This window comes from Schistocerca cancellata, chromosome 9, assembly GCF_023864275.1.
Source record: "Schistocerca cancellata isolate TAMUIC-IGC-003103 chromosome 9, iqSchCanc2.1, whole genome shotgun sequence".
Taxonomy (NCBI): domain Eukaryota; kingdom Metazoa; phylum Arthropoda; class Insecta; order Orthoptera; family Acrididae; genus Schistocerca; species Schistocerca cancellata.
This window is the reverse complement of record NC_064634.1, coordinates 41001103-41010897: the sequence shown is the minus strand read 5'-3', so window position 1 is coordinate 41010897 and position 9795 is coordinate 41001103.

The following is a 9795-nucleotide window of genomic DNA, read 5'->3' as shown; positions in this document are numbered from 1 at the left end:
GTCTCATTAGATTAGGGAAGGACGGGGAAGGAATTCGCCTTGCCCTTTCAAAGGAACCATCCCACCATTTGCCTGGAGCGATTTAGGGAAATCACGGAAAACCTAAATCAGGATGGCCGGACGAAGGATGGAACCGTCGTCCTCCCGAATGCGAGTCCAGTGTGCTAACCACTTCGCCACCTCACTCTGTGTGTGGTACGTGATCTGTAAACGTGACATACAGGGTGTGGCTGTCTGTGTCGTGAATAAAGTATGGCAGTCGGATTACGTGAACTGGGCACCGTTTCGTTGGGGTCACAGTTTTGTGACTGCCGATAAAAGTGAGGAAGGGCAAAAGAAAAGGAGGAGAATGAAGGAAAAGGACTGGGGGGAACTAAAATAGGAAGGGATGGAGATGCAGCATCTTTCCACGTGACAGGTGAAGTGAGGAACCAGCGGTTTTTAAAAACTGATGTTGTTTCGTTTGGTAACTGTTGTTTCGCTGCCAATTTATTAGTTATGAAGTCTTCGCCACCTGACGCGGCCTTCCATTTATTTTACGTTTATTATTTACATGGTTCTGCTCTTCTCCATATTCTTATTAGAAGAATGTGGAATGAAGATTAACAAAAAGAAAACGAAAACCACGGTAATTGGAGGAAAGGGGAGAAAATGCCTTATGAAAATAGGGGGAGAAGAAATAGAGCAAGTGAATAACTTCAGTTCCTTGGGAAGTGTAATCATGGATGAAATCTATTGCTCAACAGAAATTAAGAAAATAATTGCAATAGCGAAAGAAGGATTCAATAGGAAACAGAAATTACTTCGTGTACCACTAAACAAATATCTGAGGAAAAGACTTGGCAAATGTTACATTTGGAGCATTGCGCTATATGGTGCGGTGACCTGGACATTGAGGAAGGAATATGAAAGAAGATTGGAGGTGTAAGGTGTCAGGCAAATTCAACACCTTCCGCTAAATTTAGTTAGTATTAGGATTCTTTTACAGGGAGTGCAGTGGAGCTGACGCTTAAATAATTAAGTATTTGATTATATCATCGCAAGTCTCACTGAACTCTTCTGAACTCTACATGTCATTTGTGGTCCTGCGTCTCCTTACCAGCAACAGGTCCGAGGTTCAAACTAGTCAATTCCCTAAAAAACACGCTCAGAGCGTCGTTGTGCGAAAGTGGTAGGGAGACACGACTCAGAACAAACAGTCGCCGAAACCACGCAGAATGTTAGAGAGGCACTAGAGATGTCGATATGGAGAAGAATGGAGAAAGTGAAATGGAAGACCAAGTAAGGAATGGAGAAGTATTAAGAAGAGTTGGAGAAGAAAGAAACATGCTTAAAGTTATCAGAAAGAGAAAACGGAACTGGATTGGGCATTGTTTGAGGAGGGACTATTTATTGAAGGAAGGAGTAGAAGGAATGGTGGAGGGGAAGAGGAAAAAGAAGATATGAAATGCTGGACAATATAAAATGAGACAAATATTCAGAAATGAAAAACTCGCTATGGACAGAAAAAATTGGAGGAGCCTTAACCCATGAGAAGACCTTACCATACTACTACTCTACTCCTTACCTCAAATTGATACGTTTAACCTCCTCCATCACGCTTGATGAACTGTGGTATCGTGTTGATGCTGCATGGGAAGCTGTACCTGTCCACGCCATCCAAGCTCTGTTTGACTCAATGCCCAGGCGTATCAAGGCCATTATTATGGCCAGAGGTGGTTGTTCTAGGTACTGATTTCTCATGATCTATGCAACCAAATTGCGTGAAAATGTAATCACATGTCAGTTCTAGTATAATATATTCGTCCTTTGAATACCTGTTTATCATCTGCATTTCTTCTTCGTGTAGCAATTTTAATGGCTAGTAGTTTAAATGTTACATTCTCCTGAACTAGGCAGAAACAAATTATATAGAACCACGTTAACATTTGTTAATCATTTTTATATATTATGTTTTTTACGTTATTTTTTAAAAAAGCTTAAAACTGGATATCAATAAGACTGTGCCGGCCAGGGTGGCCGAGCGATTCTAGGCGCTACAGTCTGGACCGCTACGGTCGCAGGTTCGAATCCTGCCTCGGTCATGTATGTGTGTGATGTCCTTAGGTTAGTTAGGTTTAAGTAGTTCTAAGTTCTAGGGACTGATGACCTTAGAAGTTAAGTCCCATAGTGCTCAGAGCCATTTGAACCAATAAGACTGTAATAAGAAGTCTTTGGTGTTAGATTTAGAAGCATCAGACCCACCTTACATTTCAAGGTGGTGTGTTACTTTGTATTGTTAACGAAATAAATAAACAAACGTAATTGTCTTCTCAAGAATTATCGAATGCAGGCATAAAAAAGTATACGGTTCTATCGAAAACTACCTACTTACTTCAATATCTCAGTTGATACTGTGGTGTCACCGCCAGACACCACACTTGCTAGGTGGTAGCTTTAAATCGGCCGCGGTCCATTAGTACATGTCGGACCCGCGTGTCGCCACTGTCAGTAATTGCAGACCGAGCGCCACCACACGGCAGGTCTAGAGAGACGTACTAGCACTCGCCCCAGTTGTACGACGACGTTGCTAGCGACTACACTAACGAAGCCTTTCTCTCATTTGCCGAGAGATAGTTAGAATAGCCTTCAGCTAAGTCCATGGCTACGACCTAGCAAGGCGCCATTAACCATATCTAGAGAGAGTCTCACTTGTATCATCAAGAATGATGTATACAAATGATGGATTAAAGTTGAGTATTACAGAAGCTACGTACTTTTCTTTATAGCATTCATTACGTATCCTGTTTCAGACCTCAGCAAGCCTGCTTGAATTTAACGCGTACATTTCGGCTACTTCCGAGTGGCGTGGCTGTCTTGTTACGCCACAACAGATAACTGCGCTAAAACATTAACCAAACAAAAACGACGCACCTGCCCTTCGACGTGTAGCATTTGCCGAAAACCGCGTTTCGGTATGTGTATCCGTTCACGAAATAAAAGGGATGTTACACTTTTTTCAGTATTCCTATTGAAGGGTTTTGGGGTTACAGAGGGGAGTTAGTAGATACCTTTGTAGATAAAGTTGTAATAAGGAATCCATCTCCAGAAATGTATCGTATCAATTTAAAATAAGTTCGAAGATGAAATCTCATTCAACTCTCCCGGTCCACGATATGTACGTAGCGGAGATATTGAGATGTGACCTGTGTGCTCTGCAGGAGCACATGCCAAGGGCAATGTTGTGAGTACTTCTCTTCGGGTTCACTTCTACGAGACGAAGGACGACCTCTTCAAAGTCGAGAATGCGACGCGTCTGTGGAGCACTTCAGTCAACCCTGCTAGCAGCGAACGTACCACCTCCTCGCAGACGTAGTACTTAACGATAATGGTATTACAACAGGGATTGGCTTCACACTTATTTTGAATTTACAAGGAACGCTTTGACATGTAGGTTAACCCCTAGAAGCCTTTAAAACAATATATGAAATACCCTTCTATGGGGCCTCCTCCTTGCAAAAACAATTTTGTTTCATACTCGTTCGTATTGTTAGATGGCGTAAGTGCATACTATTCACGCGCTTACGGCATATTTAAGACCCAGAGACTGGGAGTCGTACCTGTGAGCATTCCTATGCGAGACACCGACGCTATCTCGATGTCAGAGAGGTGAATATTCAAAGATATCATCACAACATTGTCATTTGCTTAATTTTATTCCATACACCACCAACCCACCCACCCTGCCACCCACCCATCCATCCATCTACCCACCCACCCACCCTACCACCCACCCACCCATCCATCCATCTACACACACACACACACACACACACACACACACACACACACACACACACAGACACACACACTACGTTTCTATGTACACGTTTTGCTAATATTAACTAGACTCCCATGAAACCTACGAATAACGCCGAAACTCTTCAGGAAGCTGATGTACACTACCGTGTAACAGAAAAAGAAGAAAACGAGCAATGATTTTTTTTTCCAAGAACGTAAGTTTCAATTGAAATGCTCTTCTGCTGCGATGAGGAGCGTACGCTGGGCTGATTACACGTGGAAATTGCAAACGTGTATTGGTCTGAAATTCCAACTCAAATTCCTGCTCATGACGGGTAGTCGTAATGAACCAGTTAACGTCAGATTTATTGTAGTTTTCCTGACTTCTTTTCTTTCTGTTTAACGGCAGCGTTTGTGTTCATATCAGTTATTTTCGTGTGTGATTTTGTAGAGATATTTAAATCCTTTCTTTGACAGTGATTCTGTCACTTTCTTATTCTACTGAATAATATTACGTCGGCTAATTAGAGTAATACCAATTTTCTCTTTTCGTCTCTTTGCTTTCCAAACTGGTCTCGCTAATGGGCAACTGTGTTCTCTGTACGTATGGAGGATAACTAACTGTTGTACGTGGCGCCATTAAGCTGACTGGATCTATAGGGAATTCCAGGAGTCACTTGAATCGTATTCCAATTCCTTGCATCTCCCGGTTAAGATGATGTGCCTAGGGTGCACTGGTAACTTCGTTACACAGACTCTCGTTGATTCTGCCAGAGTATATGGGCTGTACATGAAATGGTGTGTATCATTATTATACTATGTTTCACGAGATTTTACATGGCCTCTTAGCAAGACTCTGACAAGAATGGATGGCACCATCCCCTGTTAAGACAAAGAAATTACAGACACTGGCTGTGAGCGGGCATCGATTGAAATCAAGGTGAGACGACCAATAATCTCTTCAGTGCAGATGCGCATCAGGCTTGTACTCTTACTGAAAACGGCGAAATGCCGCGAGTAATGAGGACAGTGGACAAGTGGCACTACATTAGTTGTATGTGGGTAAGTTGAGGATTCGGTTCTGACGGGAGTCGTGCTAAGGTAGAATGTGCAGTTGCAATGACCACTGTGTCCAGATGGCTCAGCGGTCAGAGTATCTGCCTAGTAAGCAGGAAACCCGCGATCAAATTACGTTCCGGCACAAATTTTCAACTATCTCCATTTATTTCAATCAACGCCCGCTTACTGCCAATGTCTGGAATTCATTTGGGTCTTAATTCATAATGGCAGCTTGATTTAAAAAAAATTGTGACTGTTCTTTCGTGTGGTACTCGTACACACCTGTGCAGTGGGTCGCATTCTAAGAATTGTTTCAGCCTCTAAATAAGTGCACATAAATTCTGTACGATAGCCACTAGAGCGTGTGGGAGGCAAGGAACTGCTCCAACAACGCCCCAGGATGGATGCCATTGGGTGAGTTGCGAATGACTTCAAATATTCATACCAACAAGAAGTTCAAATGGTTCAAATGGCTCTGAGCACTATGAGACTTAACTTCTGAGGTCATCAGTCCCCTAGAACTTAGAACTACTTAAACCTACCTAACCTAAGGGCATCACACACATCCATGCCCGAGGCAGGATTCGAACCTGCGACTGTAGCTGCAGCGCGGTTCCAGACTGTAGCGCCTAGAAACGCTCGGCCACTTCGGCCGGCCCAACAAGAAGTGTTTGCAGTCGAAACCTACTATCTCTTGTCAAGGAGAAAATCTTTGGACATTCCTATTATTATTCACACCATGTAGGGGTCCATAATCCTCTGATTCACCATCTCATGAATATATCATTTCTGTAGTCACAGTGATCTATGTGACATATATTGTTAACAAAAATTCCCATCACTTTCACTGTCACGATCTTACAATTCTTGTGTGAGCAGTGGGTGATGTTGGCTAATTTCACACACTGACTAGCCTTAAATAATAACAGGAACTTGATCTCATCGCAGTCAGCCACCACAACAGGCACAGTACAATCATTGCTTTTATCTGCACTCATTAGTTCTTAGCTAACTTATGTGCCTAATTTTCTGATTTAAATTTTCCTCCTTAGTATTCAGTCTTACTGTTTCAAAACTACCCTCTAATCCCTGTATAGACGTGCTGTGGGCTGTAATCTGTTCCTGATCTTTTGTGGCACCTATTCTGCTTCTGAATCCTGCTGGACTGTTTCTTTTTGTCCTTTAACTTCTGTACGTAATTCGTAATTTTATTTGGACCGCTTGTAAGGTTTCAGTTTTGTCGTCGACACTTGAAAATGCCACCTCTTGTTCCATCTTAAATTCTTCCCATAACTGAATACTAAGGGTTTCGAACTTCTCTTCGAAACCATTGAGTATTTCCTCAATTTTGTGGGCAAGTTTCTCATCCAGTTCGTGGCATTCCCTACTTATCTCTTAAATACACACTGATACTTTCATTCAGATTGCGTATTTCTTTAACGCCCACTAAATTCTCATTCTGATCACAAATTTCTTTCATTTACTAACAGAAATTTTCATTTTGTTTCTTCATTTCTCCCAAAAGTACTCCCACAAATTTCTTGATCCATAGATCCACTACCTTGCATTTCGTTTTGATTCAGTTACATGTGACTGGAGTCTGAATTTCCTGTAGCATCTTGTGCACTACCGAGATCCACCAGTACACAAGTGCTTGAAGTTTCAGCTTCCCCACTAGTGGTCACACTGTCTTAACCACTGGAAAAACAAACTGCTTACTGTTCCCGTTCCGATCCTCGAACCAGAATGCGCGCTCTTCTCTTTGATGCTTCTAACTCACAGTCACACACACACACACACACTGTTGTAATCTCGCCGGTCCTTTCCCAAGATCAACTTCATCCTCCCTGAACTACTCTTTGACTGACTGCATGACTCTATTTTGCGTAAAATTCCCGTATATACGCAAAAATTCACATCTATCACCCACAAAACAAAGAATTAACAATACATACAATTGTCCCCATAAAATCACACTATATACAAAATAAATGAGAAAACCTCCAAAACCACACTATGTAAAAAAAAATTCAAAGAACACTTCAAACCACAATACAGTGCTGTTCTATGCAGTATCGAAAGACAATGAAAAGCATTTGAACTGTGAAAAAATCATTAATTAGACATTTCATTTATCTTATTTGCTTCCCTTATCTCAGTTTTTATGAGAAGATTGAGACTACTCGTCTTTAATCGTATGGCAGGGTCCGCCAACTGTAATGTTGTTAATGTAAGTAAAATAATGTTTCCCCAGTGACTCAGCTGAATAAAAGATTACTCTTATATGTTCTCTCTACTATTCTAGGTTGTGAAGCCAAAAAGAAGGTCCCTGTTAAGTAAGAAGTTATGATTCTTGTTTGAGTCATTAAATAATATCCGACTGTTTTGCAGCGTTATGTTTAGTAGTTAGTTTATATAATTTCCTTAATAATCTTTAATTGTTCTTTAATTTGTTAATTACTTATTTTATTTATTGCCCCATGTAAGTCATGTAAGATATGAGTCTGATACTGATTCTTCACAAAGAAAATGCAACATATAACTTTGCTTAGTTCCTTCAGCCCAATAAACAAAGTATAGCACACAAATTTAATAATAAGTTTTATCCGCAACTGCTTTAATGATGGGGAACAAGATCATAATACTGAAATTGTGATTCTTTTTTAAACAAGTGATTGAAATGATTTATTGATAAAGAAAGTCAGACAGGGACAAAATATACACAGCGATAGCACACTTATTATCATATTACGTGGAATTGGTCCCTACTTCCTAAGAGGAAGTAAAATTAAATTTATCAGTGCACCAAACTAAGTAGTGATATGGGATAAGTGCGCCAATGAAAGAGAGTGTGAGTCAGGCTGGCAGACTCATAATGATACACTCGTTTACACCTTAAGAAACAGATGCAAACATCATTTTCCGCCACTGATAACTGCTACAACGCCCACCACGCATTCAGGAGAGAAATCTAGTTCAACAATGAGCAGACTGCAAACAATGAATAAACTATTGAATTCCACAATATAAATGTAAAGGAGAATGAGCACTGCATACAGTTACTCATTGTGTTTCATAAATTCGGTTCTATCTAATGAACAATAGAGAAATGAATTTAATTCTTCTGTGAGCAACATGTCGTCTCACATGTCGCCACGCTTACGAAGGGACCCTGTCTCTCCCTTAAAAAATCCGCTTAAATTTAATATCGTGCACAAATGTCCCATGGAAGCTGTAGGCATAAGAGATTGCTGAAAGGCTAATTAAGGAATGAACCCCAATCCATGAAAAAACTGTTAAATTACACAAATTCAAAAGGAAGAAATTGATCTGGCCATATTCATTCTACCCTGCAAATCGAGATATATTCAATAATTAATAAGGAATTACAATTCGCTGTACTCTAAGCATCATGTGTTTGAGAACACCATGAGTTATACAAAGGAAACCCATCTATTTCTGAAAGGAAATCAGCTTAAATTTCGAAACTTCCTTAGATAACACTCAAGCACTGAAAATGAACAAGAAATGGCATACAACCTACCGTCACCAATGTGACTTTGTAGTAGAACAAAGCCATTGACTTACAAGTCGCTAAAACTCAGGTGAAAACATAAAAACCACCTCTCACTTCCCATAATTACATTTAGGGAATTTATTGTACATGTTTAGAATGATTCTACTGTAATAACTGTGTGGGAGAGTAAAGTTTCTTTGTAGTATTTGACACATAGAACCTATTTCATACACACAATAATCATTCACTACCAAAAATGGAAAAATGATTCTAAATCCACTCACTAAATTACTTCTACACTAATTAACATGAATTTCATCCTAATGTTTGAAAGACTGAAATGAAAATGTCTGAATATTACACACTAAACAACTGAGACACCTCTATCTGCAGACTGTCCTAAGACCCATTCACTTTTATGCACTTCTTCCAGTAATGTGTATCTAGCACAGTCCAAGTGCTAACTGCTTCTGCTCATGCAGGAGTGGGGCTACCTTCCAAAAGTCCCTACACAGCCACTACCCAACCTAACCTGGCAACCTGCTGTATACCTGCCATGATGGTCAAGTTAAACCGCTTTGCCTTTCCACCTAATCTACAACTATTGGCAAGACTGAAACTATCAAACAAAAGACACTGGCTACTCTCACGAAAACTCACATTCTCTCACATCAGTCATGCGCCGTGGTTTAAATGACAGGACATGGATATGAGAGGGATACAGATGCACAGTTAGCAATGGAAACATATACAATAAAATTACTCATTTCCTTCTGCGAGGCTTACTACCTTCGCAAACAGGTAGGAAGTAGCAAAGCAAAACAGCAAAAATCTAGATATAGTAGAAATACGTTTGAGATGGATCTGACGGATCCGTCTTATTTTGGAAACATAGCCCTCATGAAAATGTTTGTCTGAAATACGTGATTTCATGAGTAAAAAGTAAACGGTCTGATACAGATTTTCCTTTTCACTTTATGGATTCACAATATATGGGTTTCAGTGAACTTAATGGGTTATTAAAGAAGTCAATAAATGTTCTTGTCTCAAGTAATCTTACCGATCTCAGAGTATATTAATTTCATGGTTTCATTATTTTATCCATAAATATAATTCTCTGTTATTGAAGTTTCTTGGAAAATAAAAGCCAGGTTATGAAATAGTAGAAGCTAAGAGCTTCCCTTGGTGAGGTCAGAGAAGAACTAAATGTCAACTTTTTGGTACCCTTAAATAACAAATTTGAATAAAATAAAGTTGTTGACTGAACATAATGAATGCAGCATTTTCTTACATGTTTGTATGATGAGCAGAGCACAAGACTATGGTTCAAATGGCTCTGAGCACTATGGGACTCAACATCTTAGGTCATAAGTCCCCTAGAACTTAAGAACTACTTAAACCTAACCAACCTAAGGACATCACACACACCCATGCCCGAG